Source organism: Corapipo altera, unplaced genomic scaffold, assembly GCF_003945725.1.
Source record: "Corapipo altera isolate COAL_440 unplaced genomic scaffold, ASM394572v1 343, whole genome shotgun sequence".
Taxonomy (NCBI): domain Eukaryota; kingdom Metazoa; phylum Chordata; class Aves; order Passeriformes; family Pipridae; genus Corapipo; species Corapipo altera.
In genome coordinates this window covers 4,375,168-4,397,548 of record NW_020884913.1, presented here as the reverse complement: position 1 = coordinate 4,397,548, position 22,381 = coordinate 4,375,168, and positions in this window count along the sequence as shown.

The following is a 22,381-nucleotide window of genomic DNA, read 5'->3' as shown; positions in this document are numbered from 1 at the left end:
TTGAAAACACATTCATTTAAAAAGGCTGCTTTAGAACAGCAACAAAGATTTGGGTTCCCAAAATGGCATTGCCTGGGGGTTTCTTTACCTGGGCAGTGGAGACATGAGCTGCCTTTTGAGTGATGGATGTCTTGGAAAGTTTGTTTCACTCCTCTGTGTCTTAAACAGGCATAGGCTGTAGTTTTACACTTTCCCTTTATTCTGGTTCCAGTTGGCATCACTTTGTGAGTGAATAATCAGGGATACTGTGGCTTCTAAACTGTTCTGAGTCTCTGTTTACCTAATTCTTCTCATGCTTGGGAAAAATCAGAGATTACCCAGGACACCATCAGTGTCTTCAAATTGGTGCTTTCAGTGTCACACCAACTTGTGGCTTCAAAGCGAGTAGGACTTGACCACATTGTACTGAAAGCTGTATGTATAAAATTCCCACACCATTCTCTCCTGTTCCCATTGCTGATGGAAGAGTGGTCACCTCTTCATACCCTATATCCCATAGTAGGGCAGTAGGTGGGATGGATGATGTGTCAGCTGTGGGAAAACTGAGTGGAGTGGGATCTTAGAGACAATCCTGTTGGAGGCACAGCAAATGGTTGCCTTCCCACAGTGAAACATTTGGGTTATCCATCGCCATCTGTCTTTATTTTGCAAACCCACTCAATTGGCCAACATGTTCAAAATATCACTGCAACTTCTTTCTCAAAGAGAATCATGGAAAAAAAAAAAAGCCTGATAAAGTTACCTACACGTTTTTTTTTCCTTGATCGAATTGTAAAGGATTTCTTTACGTTCATGTTATCATTAGGTTTTGTAAAATTGCCTTTTCTTAGACCAAAAAATGTAATTTAGTGGGAAATGCAGATACCTGGTACCTTTCATAAATGCTGGGATTTTATTAGGTACTCCAATAAAACTGTGATAATGAACTGGTTCAGCCAACTAGACCAGAAGGAGATGAGTCAGGGCCGTGCCATATTTCTCAGGGCATGGGTGGTCTAGCACTTAGAGGCAGCAGTACCAGTACTCAGCTGTCCTGCGCCCTCCCTGGCCTACAAGATGCAATAAATGCTCATCTACATTTGGAATGACTGTGTCCCCAATTTGTGTGGGTTTTGTGGGGCAAATCCAGAATGGATGGCAGTAGAAAGTCCAATGACTCACACAGCAGAGCTGTCTGCTATTGATTTCTTGCTCATCTGACAACCTTCTGATATAGAAGGTATTTCTGAAGAATTAATAAGGGCAAAGATTGTAAAGGAATATGCTTTTGGAGAATTTGTCATTCTTAAAGGTTCTTGAATGAGAGGCAATTTTAAATCCAGTTGTGCTATTTGTCAGACCCACATGTGACTGTCTTGGAATGCAGGACATATTCCAGTAGATAAAAAAAAAAAAGTAGGCTATAAAAACCAAAATGAAACCCAAGAACAAACCAAAAAACCCACATAAAACCCCCTACTAGCAAAACTCTGAACAAACACTGTTCAAATATGTAATGAAAAACTTATTTTGTACATCTCACTCTTAGACAGCTGGGGAAATTAATGGCCTAGCCTGAGGCCTGTGTATTAATGACCCCCAGCTATGTGGGGATGAAAGGTTTTGTACGTCAACTTGTTCCCTACTGCTGAATTTCTTTGTGGAGCTACAGCCTTTTATGCTGGCTTCTTTAAAATTTAAATTCATAAATGTATCAAACATGGGCATTCTCTTTTTCATTCCTCCCTCTTTGCACTAAAACGTGATTATATTAGAGTGGATGTTTACTGGGGAGAGTCTCTTTTTCAGGGTGATGTTAATGGAGTTTTGATTGCTCTGATGAGTGTGCTCTGAAGATTAGGCTACTCCCCATAGGTAAAAAGGTTACCAGGGTATGCAGTGATAGAACAAGGGGGGGGGGATGGCTTCAGACTGACAGATTTAGATTAGATATTAGGAGGAAATTCTTCCCTGTGAGGGTGGGGAGGCCCTGGCACAGGTTGCCCAGAGAAGCTGTGGCTGCCCCATCCCTGGAAGTGTTCAAGACCAGGTTGGATGAATCTTTGAGCAACCTGGGATAGTGGAAGGTGTCCCTGCCCATGGCAGAGAGGTTGGAACTGGATGGTCTTTAAGATCCCTTCCCACCCCCACCGTTCTATGACAATCATAAAGCAGGCTTAAAAGAAGGATAATGATTTTCTGTCTGTCTGTGTTTCAGTGAAAGTCTTCCTCATTCCCCTGTTTTGCATCCATCATGGATCCACAGGCAAACCCTGCAATATTTCTGGGAAGGCACTAACTTTACTGAACGCACCCTAAGCTCCTTTGCTTTTCCACATAAGGCTCTTTTGTTGACACAAGGTCTGGCTTCAGGGTTGCTGTTCCACTTTCTTGCTGTCTGCTTCAATCCTTTCAATTTTATGGCATTAAACAATCCCAGACCAGGCCCAAGAGTGGTTGATTTGCTGGGTTTTTAATGAATGCCAGTAAAAATTAGGCATCTAAAGGCATCTGTGCTGTACTTGATTGAAGGAGGCAAGTTTGCCCTTGCAATCTCTGACAGTGACTTGGTGTTCCCTTGAAGAAAACAGTCTTGGTATAGATGATTCAGTATCTTGGGCTACATAAACTCCAATCTTGTGGATTCTTACAGACAAATATGCTTCAGACCTTATCCTGTGCACTGTATGCATTGATCAATGTGATCAATGACACAGTAAAAACCCATTTCCAAGCAAACTTGAATACGGGCCAGAGGAACCTGAATCTAAGCACGAGAAAATTTATAGATCCCAAGGCTAAGAAGGACCATTCAGATTGGCTTGTCTGACCTCCAGTAAATTGAGTAATTTGTGTTTATTTTGACCCCATCTTATTTCCCCAGTAAGAATGACAGCTCTGTGTGTCCTCTGCACAGCTGTAGGATAGTTATTAACCTCTTTAACTGCTGTTATGTGTAAGTTGCTGGACTATTTTGTTATAGGTTACAGTGCTGTTGGAGGCTGTGTGTGACCCTGGGGCACGCTGGCATCTCTCATTCTAACAGCACAATGTCCTCCCTACAGAAGGTAGCTGCTCATTATATTCAGGGCATTTCTAATCAACTTGTACTAAATGAGCTCATTGGTTTAAATGAATCATGGCAGAAGTAGTACTACAAATTTTACAGGTGGGATGTTATCTTCTGTTTAATTTACAATCCTTAACTGTGGTATAAAGATGGATTTAATTGTGAATCAGACTATGATTGTTCTTAACACCTTTTTAATTGCAGTAGTTCCTGTTGGAATGGACAGTGGTAATTTTAAATGTAAAGTGTTGTGCTTATTGCATAGGAACACAGCTCAGTTGAGTTTGATTATTCATGGGATGCTTTCTAAAGCATTAATTAATTTCTGATTATCAAAATTGTGCTTTTGAACACTGTTTCCTTTCTTTGATCAACCCACAAGTATATTTGCTTTATTAGTGGGGGAGTGTAGCAGTGTGAGGATGGCACTTGTGTTACTTACATGGTGCTGCTCATCACCTGCCTTGTTTGTTAGGATTCTAGCCAAGTGAAAAATATCAAAACTGGAGTTAATGAAGGTCTTTTTCATGTATTTAATTGATAGTCTTCTTGAGTTGCTTATTTACACTTAGTTTGATTGCATGAAAATCAGTTGTATGATAGTACCCAGACTCAGTCCTAGAAAATACACTATATTGATTTACTGACTGAAGTTAGAAACTCGAACACATGCTTTAATAAGACCACTTATTTTTGCATGTTAACAAAATGAACATGATAGGCAAACCAATCAGCAGCAACCACTGTTAATACCTCTGCCATCCATATGGGTAGCACTAATAGATGTATTTAGAATAGAGCTCATGTTTTCAAGAATTTCGTATTAATTTAGAAGGCATTGTAGAATTAAAGAAAAATGCCACTGGACTAAATTCTGGCATATCTGCATTCAAGCTACAATACCATATTTTCATAGAGGAAACAGAAGTGAGTGACTTGATTATTCCTTGGTTTAAGGTTTTGTGTAGAATGAGTGGAATGAGAGCAGGGCAGGGGGAGTTGAATCTGAAAAATTGCCTGATTATTGCATTATGATGGTGTAGGACTGTAAATGAGAGCTGGGCACAAGAGCATCTATCACTGCCCTGGGCACACTCTCAAGAGGGAGATATATTTGTTCCTGCAGCTCTGTCTGCTCCCACTTCCCCTTCACCCTGGATTGCTCATTATCTCTGTGCCAATTAGCTGTGAAGGTTTGATGAGCACTGTCAAGCTCCACCCACCTGCGACAGCACACAAGACTCCTGTTTTGATCTTCCTTCTTTTCTTTATCTACTGGGAATCAAACAATGCAGTTCTTTAAATCTGTGTTCTCTTGACAGCTTTAAAATTATATAAATTTGCACATCCATCATAAATATATATACATATATCTCAGTTGTTTCAGGCTGCTGGCAGACTCAAGTTGTAATCAGTTTATATTTTGACAAAAATATGCAGATGCCAGATATTCCATGAAATTTATACTAAATTGTAGTTTCTGGAAAACAAGCTACAAACAACTTTAGGCCATTTCAGCTGCTGATCTCCTGCTTGATCTATTTACTCTTGAGCAGCAGAAGAGCCTGGCAGGAGCATCCTGGGGAAACCTGTAGCACAACCTGAGTTGTGTTTTGAGTGTGCTCGTGCTTCAACTCCCAGGAGTTTATGCTGTTGATTAAAATGACAACTATTTATTTATTTAAAATTTAATCACAACTGCATTCAGGGATCTGTGAAGAGGTGGTTTTGACATTTTTCACACATCAATGTTTAATTAGAAGTCACTTGAAAACAAATAAAGAATCGGGGATGACATTTCACAGGAGTTTTTACCTGAGCTCTGTAATTCCTGATGAGCAGGACTGGAAGGCAGACATTATGAAGCTGCTGGGTGGAATATGGATGAAATATTATACTATTTTATAGGTCTAAGAGATCTGTAGGAATAAGTCAAAGCAGAAACTAACAGAGTGATCAATATTACAAGCAAGAACTCTGGACATCAAAATCTAATTTAAAAAGTTAAGGGTACTGCTAAAATATTTTGAAGAAATTTCACTTTCAAAGCAAACCCTTGAACACCCCAGTGCTCTGCTCAATCAATTCTATAAATTAATATGCAAAACTGCCAGAAAAATAATGGAGGAATCTATAGCAGCTGTGAGCTGATAGTGTTGTTGCAACCTAGAAGAAGTTGTGACCCTTTCTGGCAGTTCTATATGGGCATCTCTGTTGCAGTTTTAAGGTGATTCTACTCCTAGGGTAGGTACTCTGTAGTTTGTGACACTGAGAATTTCTATTAGGCTCTGTCAACATTAAGGTGGTATTTGATGAAAATGGATGTTGTCCATAGATGTCAGCAAGTGAATCTATCAAACTGTAATTGGAAAAGAAACAAAACCTTAAATAATTCTATGAGGCATCTTCAATTATTTTTAAGAGATGATTTTTTTTCCGCTAATTCATCTGAGACAATAAAGTGGGCTTGATTTTTATCCTTTAATACTAGTTGACTTCCTGTGAAGTTGCAAAGAAATGCAAGAGTAGCACAAACCCTTCCAGCTGCTCATCCCTCAGCACAGGCCAAAGGAGGTTTTGCTTCTGACTGGTATAAACTGAGAGGCTGCCATGTGGTGATGGCAGTGTTTTTCAAGTAGTGTGTCTAGATAGAGCATAAATTCTGACACCTCTGAAGGAGGAAAAGGCAATTTTGCTAATGACAGTTTGTTAAGGTTGACAAGATGCCTATAGCATGTTTTCATTTTTTCTATATTTCCCCCTTTTGCCCAAAGGGAGTGACTGTGAGCCAAAATTGGCTGCTGCTAATAAGTGCTTAATAAAATAATCATGACAGAATTACTGCAACGTTGGCAGGTACCACAGCCCACATCCTGTTCTATGGGGTTTCTGATAATGGCCCTTTAGATTTATGAATTCCTAAATTATGATGTGAAATAATGGCCTCTTATTTGAGTCTGGTTTACACTGCAGAAGCAAACCAGGAGTCTGTTACTGTACCTGATTTTTAAATGTTGACACCAATGGAGTGAAATCAGGTAATTCCCATCAATGTCAAGACCAAGTTGAGATAGATAGCTCTGAATCTGGATTGTGTTCCTGGGTCAGAAAAACCCCCAACTCTATTTCCATGAAACCGAGGCAGAGAGATGCTCAATGGATTGCTAAAATAAAAACCTGACAAATCAGAAACTTGATGCTAGTTCTTTTTGACAGTTAAAAGGATAAAACTAGACTACTTTTCTCTCCTAAAAGAGAAAATGTTCAGCTGCAGAGCAGGTTTCCAATAAGTGACTCATGGCCAGAGCAAAGCAAAGACTGACATGTTGTTGATAGATTTACTCTGACTTTGGGCTGGATTCTGCTGTAGATGTGTCTGAGCTCTGCTCTTCACGATAAATGTTATTCTAGTGGTCTCACTTTCCTTGCCACCAGATATTTAGGAGTGCATTAGATCAGTCCCTGAAGTGAGAGGGAGCAGACTGCAGCAACAAACTTGATGGCAAAGTTAGTAGATCTTGTTTTAGTGGAGGGATCCCTCATGTGAGAATTCTGTCAAATATAACTCCAATCTTATTTAAAGCCTTAGAGAATCTCATAGATAATCTACTGCCCTGCTCAGCTGGGTAGGTCAAGGGATAAGTAATTTGTCATCAAATGTGCTCAGAACCTTTCAGCATTTGACCTGAGCTTATTAAAATCTATCAGTACATATTTAAAAAAAACAGTAAAATGTGCTCTTCAGCTTCAAGAGTTTACACTGTTATAGTCTTGGTGGGTTTTTTTTCTGTATGTTTTTGTGGCTCCATCACTTGCAGGTGGAAGTGAATGATAGGTTTCTGATTTAACACCCCTGCAACAAATATGACAATTAAAAATGCTTTTATGCTGTTTAATGTCTGTGGTGGCTCTGCATTTTAATTTGATCTCTTATGGCAGTCTATGTTTTGATACAACAGTATGATCAAGGGAACATATTAACATAGCCAGGGTGAGGGAACACATTTATCTGCTTCTGTTGTCTGCTGTAATTCAGAAATTATTATCTCTTCTTTAGGTGACTGCAAAGTGACTTTCTAAAAATTCTTGGAAAAGTTACAATTAACCTCATCTTTACCAGGATTTTCACATTCCAGTGCGGGTGGTTCTGCAGAAAAATATTTCATTTCAACGTTTTGGGAGTACTTCTGCATTTATTGGTTCAAACAATAAATAAAAAATAACTTTAGTATGGGTTTTTTTTGTAGAAGTGCATGTATGCTAAATCACTTCCTTGCTGAAAACCGGTTTCAAACCCACATAAGTGGGCTTCTCCAGTGCCCTTTTATTCATGAGGGTTAAAAACTGGCAACTCACAATTGCATTCAGAAGCAATCCAGCTCGGTTGCCATGGAGACAACCAGGATGTTAGTGATCTGGATTATTATTTAAAAAGCTGAACCACTTCCTTGTGTGCTTCCTCCTTCCTTTTCCCTGATCCTGAGATCCCATCAGGCTTTGAAGGAGCTGTAGGAAGCTGTGGATCTCCCCTTGCATCAGTGGTAGCCAAACTTTGGCATTTTAGGTTAACTCCTGTTTCTCCATCATCCTTCCAGATGCAAAGGGGCAGAATTCACACCTGTGCACTCTTATCAGTGGCAAAGCTTAACTTCTGTTTGCAAACCCCCAATTATTTGGGAAAATGTTAGGTTTTATCCTCAAGGAGTGTGCTTGGTTTTTTTTTTTCTCCTGGCTGACTGCAGAATGTGGGATGGACTTTGCTTAATTTGATAAGGTTAAATGTTTAATGACATCTGTAGCTAAGTTGTCATTAGCTCTTCTTTGGTACCCTTAGGCAAACTTAATTTAAAGCTTGAATTATCAGGACTGCTTCTGGTTGACAGAAAAATATTATATTATACAAAAAAATAAATTAGTCACTAGTCTCAAAGTCTGAAAGATGTTTGCCATGTGTAACAGGGCATGAGGTTTTGACAACTTTAAAGAAAAAAATAGTTAAAAACTGGGAAGGAGAGAAAAGACCAAAACAAACAACCCCCAAAAGTTTATTTGCAGTTCCTGTCCTTGAAAGGTAAAGTGTAGTCTTTCCTTATTTATTCATTCCACTCCACTTTGCCCTCTCTGCCATTATGCAGGCTCCAACAAAGAAGGTGACCCCTAAGTATTCCAAACAAGACTGGAGTAATATACTAATAAAAATTCATGTGGTGTTTAAAAAAAAATGAGAAAGGAAAGCTCAAATCTTTGTTCAAGGTCCATTAAAATGTGCAGATCATTCTGCAATACTTTCATTAGCAAACTCCTTGCTTGGAAAAGTCCTGCCTATTGTGTGATGAATCCCCCACAGTATTATTGACTGTCTTGTCCTCTCCAAAGGTAGAAGATAAAAAAAAATAATAATAAAAAAAAGCAGTATGGTGGAAGAATGATAGCAGTTAAGCTTCATATGCAGTTTAGTATGAGATGCATTAGCTTTTGGCAAACTCTGTTTGACCTCACATCATTTGGCCATTCAATATCCTTGAAGGGGTCCATAACTCACGGTACAAGTAAATGAAAATGTTAGCAAAGGTCTGTTTTAGTTTACAATAAAATACTGCAGCCTTAAAGAGAACCCTTCTAAGGCTTCCATGAGGAAGTAAAGGGCAACAAAAATCACAGGTAAATGTGAACTTAAAGGCTGGAATAATTTATCATGCCTGAAAACCTTTGTGCAATGAATGATCATTTCAAAGGGGACACTTAAAATCCAGGAGATCTTTTCTCAGCTTTAGGGACTAAGGGACTAATGTTGCTTAGGAACAACCTGTTCCTAAAACGGGTTGGTTTAGACAAAAATACCACAATTCAGTTAATGAATGCCAAGCTCTGAAACCCTAATTTCTAGACTATTACCTTGTCTAAAGGTTGTCTTGACTTAGAAGTGTATGAAAACATACAACAGCAAGTTCTCAATCCATTCAGACAGTCTATGAGTTTATTCCTTTTTTATTGTCCCCCAGTGAAGATTTTCCAACTGGTGCCATACCCTGTGTATTTTAAGTACTATGCATTCTTTCAAGGCTGTGTAAGTAATTGGGTAACTGAACTGTCAACATTTGGTTTTCTGTCTTTACAACTCGAGAGACTCTTGAGCTGTAGATTATGAGACTTCCTGCCTTTGAATCCAGCAATCCTGCATTTTGTTCTTCCCATTATTCAATGTCAACCACGAAGAGCTGCTCAGTGAACTGCTGTGACTGCAACTGCAGTGTTGGGAGGCTGAGAAATTGCTGCTTGGTCTGGTTGGGTGGTGGACTGTGAGGGTGCACAGAGCCATGGCTGTGCTCTCAGTAGAGCTGAGATCTTCCAAGTCATGTAAAACCTTCCAAGTCATGTTCAGCAGCAAAATTACCAGTATTTTAATGAGTTATGTGATAATTTTCCCAGTGAAGTCTGTAAGGGTCTGCTCCTACCTCACAGTAATGTGGATTTTTGTTGATAGCAAGGTGGGATGTTACAGATGACACAACTACTTGCTCCATAATATCATCCTCCTCAGAGAGTCTGTACCTAATGTGTTATAGCTGTCACTGACTGAAGTGTCTTCTCAGGACTAATCATGTCTGTGGCAGGTCTTTCCTAAATATTGTTCTCTTCAGTGTCAGAACTGGGAAGGATCATTGCATCCATGAGGAGGGGGTTCAGTTTTCAGTTGGATTTGCCTGAATGCACAAATACTTCACAAGCTCATTTCTTTTCTGTGCTCTATTGAAGGCTTTCTAAACATTCAATAAACATATTAAAAAAAAAAAAAAAAAGGAAAGAGGGAAATCTGGAAGATAAAGGGCTTAGAATCAGCTCAAAGAAAAACAGTCACTCGTGATAAATGTAGGGCAGCTCATAATTGATCACAGTATTGAAGAATTTTACCTCCATTAGCTTTATGGGCTCCTATTACATGCTTTCCAGTCTTAAGTAAAACTAGATCCATGTGAACCTTTTGTAAATAAGATCAATCAAAGCTCCTTTAAAGATTACCAAGATGATGAAGTCATTTTTACCAGGCATTGCTCTGCAGCCCTGCCTGTACCTTCTGCTGGGAAATCTCTGCTTTTTTTGCAGCGACAGTAGAGGGGAAACCAGACTCTTTGGCTTTGCCTTATGCAAAGGAAGTGCACGGCAGAATTTGATGAACTCTGTGTCTTAAGGTGAACACAAGAGAACTTTGTAGGAGAGGAATTTTGAGGGCTGGCCAGGCTTTAGTAAGTCCATGAATATGGGCTAAGTATTAAAGTATGATTTATTTAAAATGGAGACAAAAGTTTACTTTTTGGATTACAGCTTTTTGTGTGTAGCCTTCTGCTTTTATCTGTGAAAGGGATGAGTTTTCTTTTCCATTTTCTGTTCTTGGCTTTGTGGCTGCATTTATGCTTCCTGCTGACAGTGAGTAGAGGTTTCAAACATCATACTTAGTGCTTATTGCTATTATCCATCAATACAGTGGCACACAATTCCACTGATTTTAATATAATTGAAGCAAATTAATTTTAATAACTAAAATCTGAACATTAGCATTAGTTGAAATGGGAATAAAATTGCTCCCATCTCACATTTAAATTACTGCTTCTTTTCATAAATTTTAAAAGAGCTGACTCTGGATTCCTACCTGTGTTTTGGGGGAAAAAATTTATTACTGCTATTTTTTAACAAGGACTCATGCAGAATTCTATTGGGGCTGTAGTTATGCTAAAGATAAAGTGTAGCAAAAGGGCTGACTGCTGCACCAGGAGCCTGCAGAAGAGAATATTACAGCATAATTTCCTAATACATAACTGGGCATCCCCAAAGGGTGCAACACAGATTTCTGTTTTCGAATGGTGTGAATGGATTGAACTGGAAAGAAAAATCAAAACTTTGACTCGTTGAAATAAGTACATTCCATTTCAGGTTTTATGGATTTACTTGTTTTATCATTCTTGCATAAAAACCTCAAGATCTTTAAATACTGGAAGTATTTTGACCTTTGTTCCGACTTTTCCTAGAGGACTTGTTCTGCTGTTTTGGCTTGAAATTATTTTTTGTTTAGTGAAGGAGGAAAGGGGGGCATTTTCCTAATCTTTTATAATGAAAAATAATAATTAAACCACGAAAAATACTCTAATACTGCTCTTATCCTTGCTGTGTCTCACAGCAGGCTGATGTCCAGGTAGTCAGCAGCGATTCACAGTTCTGAGACTTGTACTATGTTCAAAACTAAGGTGGTTCTCAGTTCACCTCCTAATTCCACACAAAAGAAAACCTGTTGAAATTTTAAAACTCTCTTTAGATTTCACTGTCCCAAACCTGTATCAATATAGAACTCCCGGGGGGGTTTCAAAGCTCTGGGGAGCTGTCGGTCCACGTTTACAAAGGTTTGGAAACTGGAGGCAACAAAAGTTATGACTTAATCAAATCTGGCTTTTCTTACTTGGGAAAACTGGCCTGTCTGCCTGGGTCAAAGTGCAACTTGTTCATATTCAACAAGAACAATGTTTGTGCACAAATCTGCTTCTCCTCTGCTCTTTGGTGGTTTCACTTCTGTGCCACGTTCGTGGCTCCGACCTGGAAGCCGAGTCTGGATCTGCAGCAAAAAGCTTTATTCTGGCTGCTTTATTGATTTGGGAAGTTAGAGGGGGTGAGCATGTTAGTAAGACTGTCCTTCTAGAAAAATGCATTTGGTGGATTTACTCTGGTTGATGAAGCAGGTGATACTCCAGACTTGGACCTGCAGTAGGGAGCTGGACAGTGCTCTGAGGGCTGGGGTTTGACTGTGAGAATATCCTGCTCTGGCAGCAGAGATTTACACAGGCAGGACTCGATGCCCAAGTCTGAGGGACCCTGCTGAATTTTACGCTGTAATATCGTAGTTTGCAGAGATGCTTTCCTATTTTTGTCACTCAGTAGCTTTTCTACAAGTAACAATCTCTGCTTACAAAACTGTGTGCAGAAAGCAAGAAATGCAAATCAGTGTGGTTGGTGCAGACTGGCTCTAATTTGAATTAATGCCTGAAAATAATGGTGTTTTATCTCTGCTCAACTGAACCATGTTAAATTTTATTTTCTTCTTCCCTCCTTTCCTTGAGTGTAAAGGGTGCACAAACTTTACTGAATGGTGGTAAAGGGTATCATGTTGGAACAGGTGATTCTTGGAGTGAGGATTAGAGTCCTTGCGTATGAGAACTGCTGGCACTGTATTAACATTAAAATTTAATGGTTGATGTGCATATGTGCACGAAGGGAACAGGCTGACTTCTTAATTTGGGGTAGCAAATGCTGTTAACTTTCTTCATGTTTATGAAAATTAAAGTTTAATTATGAGGCATTTGTTTTGAAGTTAATTTCTTTCTCTTTGCTTTGCCTTTGTGCTCAGGTTGAGAACTGGAAAGTGAGATTACATAAATTGTTTAATTTAATTAGCAGTCTCATGGTAAATGTTCTGCAGAGCATTAGTGACTGACCTGTGCCCTGACATTATTGAACTATAAAGCAAATACCCACGAGAAGAAAGTATGGTGAATTAGCAAATTTTCTAGCAAAAGCTGAAAATTAAACTCTCTTCTCATATAATTGTGCTTATGCAAATCCCTGTACTAATATAACTCTGAGAATCTGTTACTTGAGGAGGTGAAAACTGGTTTATTTCCAACTCCTTGTTGAGCTGACAGGATGCTGGTTAACCCTTTTTTCTCCTTCTCCCCCCGAATCCTTCCCACCCAAGCCTTTCCATGGCAGAGCTGTACCTGTGAGCTCCTCAGGTGGCTGGAGGGTGGTTTGCAGTGTGGATTTACTGCAGCATCAGGGAGCTGCAAAGGAGAGGCAGGTCCAGGCAGCACTTGATTTAAAGGAGCATTTTTGGGAATGGGCATTGGGATTTGGAGTTGCCGGGTCTGTGTCCTCTTCTAGTGTCAGGATTCAGATACGAAAAACCCTCAATTCAAAACTGCACCAGCTTTCTCCACACAGAATATCTTGAGGAACAGTGTTTTACTCTGTGTTTTCTCCAACAACTTGGGCAGCAGAGCTGAGCTCTGAGACCTCCTACTAAAGTTTAACTCAGCTTCCTTTTAAACTTGTTTATTCCAGAGGGTGGGTAAGAAAACACCTCTTACGATTCTCTTGGAATAACTATATTTAAGATGTATGGAAAAATTTTGTGGGCTGTGCTAAGAATTTAAGCTGCTTCAACGTGGTGCCAATTCATTACCAATCATTCTTTCTTATTTTTTAAACATAAACTCTGTAAATGGAGCCTGAGAGAAATCAATACCGAGATGGAGGATTTAATGTGGCTCAAAGTGGAATTACAATTACTTTAGGTAATTTACCTTTGGAGATCATTTGCTATTAATTAATTTCCTTGATTTTATGAGAAGCTATTAGCAGCTTGTAAAGGAAATGTAAACTTCTTTAGATAAAGAATGCTACAGCTTCATGTGTGAATATATGACTCTCAAAATGTTTCTAATGCTGTCATCTCTCTAGGAAAATCAAGCCATCTGCCACATTGATTATGACAGAAACCTGTGATAATTTAGTTTCCTAGAAAGATTAGACTCTAATGAATTTTCATCCATATGGAAAGCTGGAAGAGCAGAGTGAGTGTCCCTGAGAGCCAGAGTTCTTAAACCCAGACTTGTTTTACTTCTCTTATGGTAGCTATTGTTTGACATTTGTGTTTTGGTGGTTTGTTGGTTTTGTTTGTGTGTCCTTGGGATTTTCCAGTAGCTCAGAGCTATCTCACCATCTCTTCCAAGGCTCCTGCCAGCTGGAGTTAACGGTGCTGATGGATAGACTGAGGAAGAATTTTCTATGTCTTAATGACACCTTAAATGAGAGCAAAGGACACAGCAACATTGCTGCATAATCTCTTACAAACATGTTAACAATTCTAATTGCATAGTTTTTTTGAACCTTGGAATCTAAATCTCTGGCACTTAATATATGTCTTAGATTGCATTATGAAAGTGTGCTGTGATATAGTTTAGAGACTTTCCAGCTTGCTACGAAGTGATCTTGGAGTTCCTCCTTCCCTAAAAGTTTGGTTTCTAAAGACATCACCTTTTACTTATTTACATCAGCTTCTTCATTGCATCATCAAAAAGCAAAATGTGTCTTATAGCTTGAAAGCAGCATCAGATCCACTGATCAGAGTGGGGAATGAAACGGGGCTTTTGAACAGCTTTGCCAAGAAGGTGCAATGAGGCTGCTTGGAATTATCATCAGGTCCCAGCTTCATCTTGCTCTGAATTCTTCAAAGCAGGGAGACTGTTGTTTCATTAAAAGAATATATCTACTTTTAAAGTAAGAGATTGTTAATTAAATGAAGTTTGCTGCCAAATATTGATAATATTTGAAGTGCAAAGTCAGGACTTGTCGAACAGCTTGCTGTGCTATTTCTGGATCCCGAAGGCCTTCTACCAAACTGGACAGAACACAGCAGGGCCTGGGCTGCCTGGAGCCCTGCTCTGGCTGGGGAGTTAAAGGTAAATCCTTCAATCCATTGAGTCCATTGTGCAACTGCTGAGAGCGCTGGTGCTGGAGGGTGAGGGATACCAGCTGCTGCTGTGACCAAAATGAGCTAATTTCACATCAGTGCTTCTCTGGGTTGTTAATGGAAATGCTGACATTTACCTCCAGGAGCTCCTGTGCCATTATAAGACAATTGTTGGTTTGTTTGGTTGGGGTTTTTTTCCTGAATGGCAAACATTGAGGCCAGCGGGTGACCAACCATGGTATAACATGAGGGTGTGCTTTCTGAAGCTGACAGGACACAGCCAGTCTAAAGAGTTGAACTTGAAAAGAAAATGCTGTTCAGTATCTAGGACCTCGAGCTCCAAAAATTGAATCATCCATGTGTGGGAATAGCCCTGCACCACACTGGGAGATTAGCTTGGCTCTTTCAACTAGATTAGAAAGCCTGAGTTGACACAGAGAAGCAAAACAGCTGAGGTAATGACCACGATTTACAGTCAGGATGCTCAGGGCTTCGGGGAAAAGCAGGACAGGAAGGGGGGAATATGACTGGGGGCAGGAGTTGGCAGTTGTCTAGGCAAGCTCTAACTTCATATGGCTTATCCAATTAATCCCTGTGACTCCTTGGCCCTTCTGCAATACCTGGCAGGTGGGCTTAATGTACTGAAGAGCCCAGAAGCAAAGTGGAGAGAGCTCCTGGTACTTACAGTGTAGAACAGCTCCCAGCAGAGCGGGGAGCTGGAGACAATATCGTCTCCTCAACATGATGCAGTTGTACAGCTTCAAACAGCACACTTTGGAGTACATACTGCACAGTCACTGAATTAAAGCCCTTAAGCAAACCAGGCAGAAAAGTATAAATTAGCTGAGAAGGTACATATATCTGAAAAATCAATTTAAATCCTCCAAGGCTCTTGCCAGCAGGACCACGCTCTTAGACTTTTCAGATCCAACAGAAATGTTCAACACAAATGTATTTTTGAGTACTAGCACTAAATAACAGACCTCTGAACCAGTGATCTGGAGTCTGCTAAATTATCCTCTATCTCAATAAGGCACAATGGAAGTGTTCATAACTGGGCAGTGTAAATGGACGTGAGTTGATTACTGTCTCAGCCCCTTTGAAAATGAAGTTCTGCAAGTCTTCACAGAGAATGGCAAGATAAAACTACATCCTTGCTAATGTTTTGCATTAGCTGCTGTCTGCACCATTGCTTGAAAGCATTTGTGCCTTTAGAGCAGGATATAATTCAAGGCATAAGGGAGATGGATGCTGGCAGCTGCAAGACATCCCTTCCCCTATGCACAGTGCAGTGAGGGGTGTTTGTTCCCTCATCTCTTGCCAAATGCTGAACTATAGAAATCACTGCAATCATTATTAATGGTTGTAAATCAGAGCTGCCCCAAGCAAGATTTTATCAGGACGCAGAGCTCACTTGATCAGATTGAAACACAGATGTTTGTGTTTCCAAGGTTCCAGTAAATTGCTCTTTGTGTGTACACACACACAGCACCAGCTAATGACTGTAGGGGGATTGGAAGGAAGAGATTTCCAGGGATAGCATGGAGGAGGCTTTCCATGCCCCTCAGACTCGTTCTCTGTGTGCACTGAGCTCCCACCAGCCTTGGTGAGGTTCGTGTGCTGCACGTTCTGTCCTTATTCAAACACATCCCAATTAGGACCTGACCTTTCTTATTGCTGTGGCACCTTTCAGGGGGAGCTCAGTTATTAGCCTCAGCTCCCCAAGTTTATCAGCATGCAGGGAGAAAAGCTGACACCGTGGAGAAGAGGTATCTGAAGGTCATGTTGCAAAAAAAGCCTCCCATTATGAAGGCAAACGGAGTAATGGAAGAAAATATACTGAGGTGACAGTTCCCATTTCTCCATATTATGTGAGTTAACTTCTGGCTATAAAATTCAGGGTTTCCTTTACAAGCATTTCTGTCTAAGTACCGTTTTTGCTCATTTTCCTTGCTCCTTGCAGAGGAGTTTAATCTTTCTGTGTACGACATCCTTTTTCACACCCTAGCCATGTGACAGGTTGCCAGGGGACACTGTAATGGTTACAGAAGCCAAGCAATCAGCAGAGGATGACACCTTCAATTCTGTGGGCAGAAAGTCCTCACCCACATTAATGACAAAAGGAGAAAAGGAAATAAACAAGTTCCATGAGTTTCTAATAGTGAGATTGTGGAATTCTGGGGATAAAAGAAAAATTGGGTAAAGATGGAAAGTGAAAATACAATGAACTTCAGCAATCCAACCAGGAATTCTGTGAAATAAAACAAGTACTGACTTGCACTTCTCTGTTTTGAATATTTTGATTTCCCACTTGCATTTCACACCCACTCCATATTAATTGCTAATATTTACTGACCCATATCCTTCAGAAAATATCTGTAAAATGTGTCATAAAATCCAAATCTTCTCTTTTATTCAACCTTGCAGGAACACATCATAGGATGGTTTGAGCTGGGTTAGAAGGGACCTTAAAAATCATCTCATTCTACCCCCTGCCGTGGGCAGGGACACCTTCCACTCTCCTGGGTTGCTCCAACCTCACCTTGGACACTTCCAGGGATGGGGCAGCCACAGCTTCTCTGGGCAACCTGTGCCAGGGCCTCACGAGGAAGAATTTCTTCCCAATATCCCATCTAACCCTGCCCTCTCTCAGTTTGAAGCCATTCCCCCTTGTCATGTCCCTCCAGGCCCTTGTCCCACTTCCCTCTCCAGCTCTCTTGGAGCCCATTTAGACACTGGAAGGGACTCTAAGATCTCCCTGGAGCCTTTTCCTCTCCAGGCTGAACACCCCCAGCCTCCCAGCCTGTCTTCATAGGAGATGTGCTCCAGCACTTGAAGCATCTTACTGAAGATTAATGATCATAAAAATGTAGCACTCACACTCTACTTCTCTTCCAATTAACATGAAACACACCTGGAATTATTAAAGACATTGCTGAAATAGTACCTGATGCTGCAAGGGTACCTGAGAAACTGTGCTTGAATGAATTTTGACTTTTCTTTGGTATCTGGCAAAATATCTATTCTTTGCATAAAATAATTAAAACCTGAACATTATCTCTTGTATTAAAAAGAAAACTAGTCCATCCTATGGGAATAAGCCTTTTGCTTTTTTGTTTATGCATCAATAGGCAAAACACTCTGAACAGTGGCTGAGCATGATACTTTTTGTTTCAAGAGATCTGGAGTGCCCACAGCTATACTTGACTTCAGCAGAAATTCTGTGTGTTCACTTCTTCTGAAAATTAGACTCTGTTCTTTTCCTGAAGCAATGACAACCTGTGCCTCAAAGGTAAAACCACACCGTGCCATAAGCTGAGAGTGTAACAATATGCTTGGGATTTTGTAAAGAAATTTGGAAGGCAAAAAACCTAAAACCAAACCAAAACAAAAACAAAATAAAAAAAAAAAAAAAAAAAAAAAAAAATGAATTTTTAAAAAGTGGTTTTGATTCAACACCACTGTCAAGATTTTAAAATCTTACACTTTTTTCTTCTCCAGTCAGTATTCCTCAGGGGACTTCTCTCACTCTCTGTCCTAATAGAGATGGAGTAAAAACTGCATTGCTGTTGTGTTTTAATAACAAATAAGAAAGCATCCTTGCTGCCTCATTGTAGGAAATGGGCAGGTTTTTTCTTTTTCAGGTACTTTTCCTTGTTCATACTTGTTAATATTTAAGAATGAAAGAATAAGGAAGAAAAAAAACCCATCAAGCCTGATGCCAGATCTCACAAACCTCACATAAATGATGTTTTGGTTTTTCATTTGCTCCACAGGTATTTTTCAGAAGGTTCTCAGCTTCTCTGTACAGCAAGTTGCATTTATTTAAGTGCCTAATGTTTAGCAGGGAAGGAGTTATTTTCCTCAGAGATGTTCTGGGTGTATTCACAATTGCATTTTCACAGTGAGGAGTCTGTCCTCTGTGCATATGTATGGGAAGCACATTTAGAATTATTTCTTGGAAAGTATCATTGATCCTCTGAGTCTCGTTCCCTCTAAAATTCCCACTGAGGTATCATCTGCTGGAAGCTGTTGGATGGCAACATCTCTTACACTATAATTTTCTGATAAAGGAAGTTGTGTTCTATCACATTTTAAATAGGGAAAGGTGAGAGGGCCAAATCAATGTGTGTTTTAACTATCTCTTGCTTTATCTATAAGAGCAATGCATGTCACAGCTCCTTATCTTCTCCAAGACTTTCTGTCTTGAGTATTGACTGGTTTTTTGGGATCTCTGTGCCTAAAGTACAAGCACCTCTCATTAACCAATAATTGTGTACTTAGGGCTCTTACATTTTTTCCAATCTAAGGAGGTAGTGTAGGAGATAATTTGGTGTTCATTTTCTTCATTCCAGTGGCATAAACTGATGATTCCATGACTGGGAGCAGAGCACGGACTGGAACCCCTGCTAAGGACAGAACACAGGGTTGTTGTCTGGATTTATGGGTGAAGAACTGGATGTTTGTCAAGATTTATGGGACTGGGAAGGACACTAAAATTGTCATTGCCCCATTATGATCCTGGACCCACTGACCACGTGTGATATCTTGATGGATGTGTTGCAATCACTCTTAAAATACTAGAAATCAGTAATTTTATGAAACCCTTCAAGCTAGTTACAAATATTAATTACTGCTGCTAAAATAGAGTAAACAGTGGCATTTAATTGAACTTTAATGGTATTTTCCATATAAGGCTTGGTCTTTTCTCTGGTAAATTTAATGGCTTTTGAATGGTAATCTGTGAAGTAAATGAACTGAACATTTCAGTGGAGATCTGGAAGAATGAATGAAAATTTCAGAATAACCCGATTGGTTTGTTAATTGCTTGATAGTTACATTAAACTGAGTGGCAAAGAGGATGGTATTCAAAAGAATGAGCTGAAAATATTCTTCCAACTTCAAGATGGCTTGTCAATTTAGATTTTACAGGCTTTCTAATTTAAATAATTATCTGTGCTAAATTTTACTGTCTGACATTTTATAAAATCAAAGTAATGAGCTTAATATGGAGAGCATATTTGAAAACATCTTTGTTGAAGCTGGCTTGAGATTTCAACAACTGTTTTTCATCACAAATAGCAATTTCATCAAATACAAAATGTTTTCAGAAAGCCTGAGTTGATTTTTTAGCAAAGTTAAAGTAATGCCTTCAGGATTTCTTTCTTTCATTTTGTGCTTTTTAAGATTAACCAAGAAACTGTTCAGATGATGTCTTCATTCCAGTTCAGACTTTTCATATTGATTTGAATTTTGAAATGACTGGATTACCTGTGGAATACAGATTTGATTTTATGACAAAGCCTAATCTTATTAATCAAAGCAGTTCAATATTTCATTTTGCTCTTTGGTGAAATAACCAGTCTATTTGACTAGAATTGAGAACTTTGATTTTTGAATCTATTGATTGAAAAATAAGCAAAATTCATTGTTTATGCTCAGGAAAATGTTTAGGATTATTGCTTAATAAATAGTGTTTTCTGATTTTTTTTTTCAATACGGTAAATGAAAGAGATTAAATTTTCTTAATTTTATTTAAAGAAAGAAAAAAATCTTGTTTTCCTGTACGTGTTACAGCAAATTGGTTTAGTAGGGAAAAAAATCCTACAAAGAGGCAAAGAACACAGTGCAAATATTTTCCATTTTCTAGGGAGAAAAATGTTAATTGTGGAAGTAAAATTGTTCATACTGGAAACCTGATTGAAGTGTTACATTTCTGCAGTCATGGCAGAGCTCAGTCACAATTGTGCACAGTCACAGGGGGTAAATAGAAGCACCACGGGCTTTTTAAATTGTGCACAATGTTCCAAAAGGAGAAGTCATTAAGAACTAAAGTGAGATAGAGCCCTTCTTGGAGCCAAGGCAGAAGCAGCTTCAGTGTTCTTTGAGGGTGACTGGTATAGAGATGACTTCACAAGTGGATTCAGGCTGCTCTACTGTGCTTCACTGAGCAGGGAATTTGAGTAATTAAAGTTCTCAAGATGTTCAGGAGTTGTTGTCTTGCAGGTAAGGAAGATACAACCACTGCATGGGGTTATTTTGTCCTGGCCGTGGCTGGGCATGAAGTTCTGCACTTTGCAGTTCAGGTCCTCAGTCTGTTCTTGGTATCAGAGGTGCCCATTACATTCTGTCTCTGGGCTCTGACATTTCTTCTTTGTGCAGAATTAATAGACTTCCACTTGATTTTTTCTGTGCTGCTACTGATGAGGTTTTTGAGGAGTCCCTTTCTCTCTAGACACACATATCTCAGAATCTTCCATTAGTGCTTGTTGACACCCTAGGACAATTATAAAGTACTTTACCTTGCACTTTGCTCCAGTAATTCTGTTTACAACAGTTCCCAAATGCTGCAGAAAGATTTCTTGAAAGGTAGATACTGGAGAATATGCTCAAATTTATAGTATGTTTATACAATTAATAAAAAAATCTTTGGGTATTCCAAACCAAGGAGGGTAAAGTCCTGCAGGAGACAGGCAGATGTTTCACCAGCAACTCCTTTGTGGTCATTGTCTTTTTCTCCTTCAGTTTTCCTGTTGTTTGAAGCAACTTTTAAACACTGCCTTGTGAAAATCAGTTCTGTCACTTCATGTGACATTTCTTGAACTTTACAGATCATTTCAGGTCTGTGGAGCTTGTGCCTAGTGGGCCTTGCACGGAGTTTTGGGCTCAGCTAATCTTTGCAGAGCAAAGCCAGTATTAAAAAAAAAGCTGCCAGGCTTTATCCAGCTGTACTGCTTTGTTGTGAGCTTCAGTTGAGCAGCTCTGGGAGATGATGTTTGTAAAGGGAAAAGATGGCACTGGTCAGCAGAGGAAAATCTGGCATTGAAAGCACAAATATGTTGTGATGATCATAAAGGTCACATAGTAATTCTTTGTAGGGGCTTGAAACTAATTTTCCTTCCATTTATTCTGTTTACTTACCCTCTTTCACTGCACCTTGTCAATGCAGCATCAAACACAGAGCAAAGTAGTCAGCAAGAGATTTGCTATTTTTATGAATGAAAAGGAAATGAAGAATCTTAGTAAATTTCCCCCTTTCCTACCTGTGAAAATTGGAATTTAGAAAAACATGACTGCACAGTCTGACATTGGAAGCTGTAGTTGAATTGTGCTTCTGGTCTCAGTGATTCTTTCTCCCCAACTCTTCATGTTCCTCCTTACACTGGATCAGTCCAGATTTCCGTGTTCAAGCCCACTCGGCTTTGCAAAGTTTGGGTTTGGACTTTGGTTTAGAACTTTTGAAATATTTCTAGGTTCTTGATGGCAGCTGGATGATCCAAAACCTGCGTGAAAGATTTTTCATGCTGCTGCCCTTAATGGATCCAGACTAGGCAGATGCACAAGGTGATTTCTCTGTTCCTAATCTATAAGAGAAGCAAGTTGCCCTTGACAGTAATGATCAGCTCATCAGTGTTTCAGCATCATCAGAATTCTCTTATTTGTTGCTGTAATGGCAGGGAGTGCCTGTGTTACAGCATGTTCTGGTTTTGCTGCTGGCCAGAAGAATTTCAATCCAGCAGCTCAGTGCCCCAAGGCATCACAATTACACTTGCTGTGTTGGGAACAAGCTGGGCTCGGAGCTGCTGCCGTGAGGTGGATTTGGCCTCATTGGGAGTGACTGTTGATGCCCCCCCTGAGTAAGCAATCGATAATATTGATTGTGCTGGTGAGTTTTGTGCTGCTCAGAGGCAGCAGCAGAGGCTGTGGAGTAACGGGGGAATGAGCTGCCTCACCAAACTGCTGCTGCCTGGAATTAGGAGAATTAGGAATGACTGGTGTTGAGAAAGCTGGAGAATTAGCCAGGTTAGAGCAGCCTA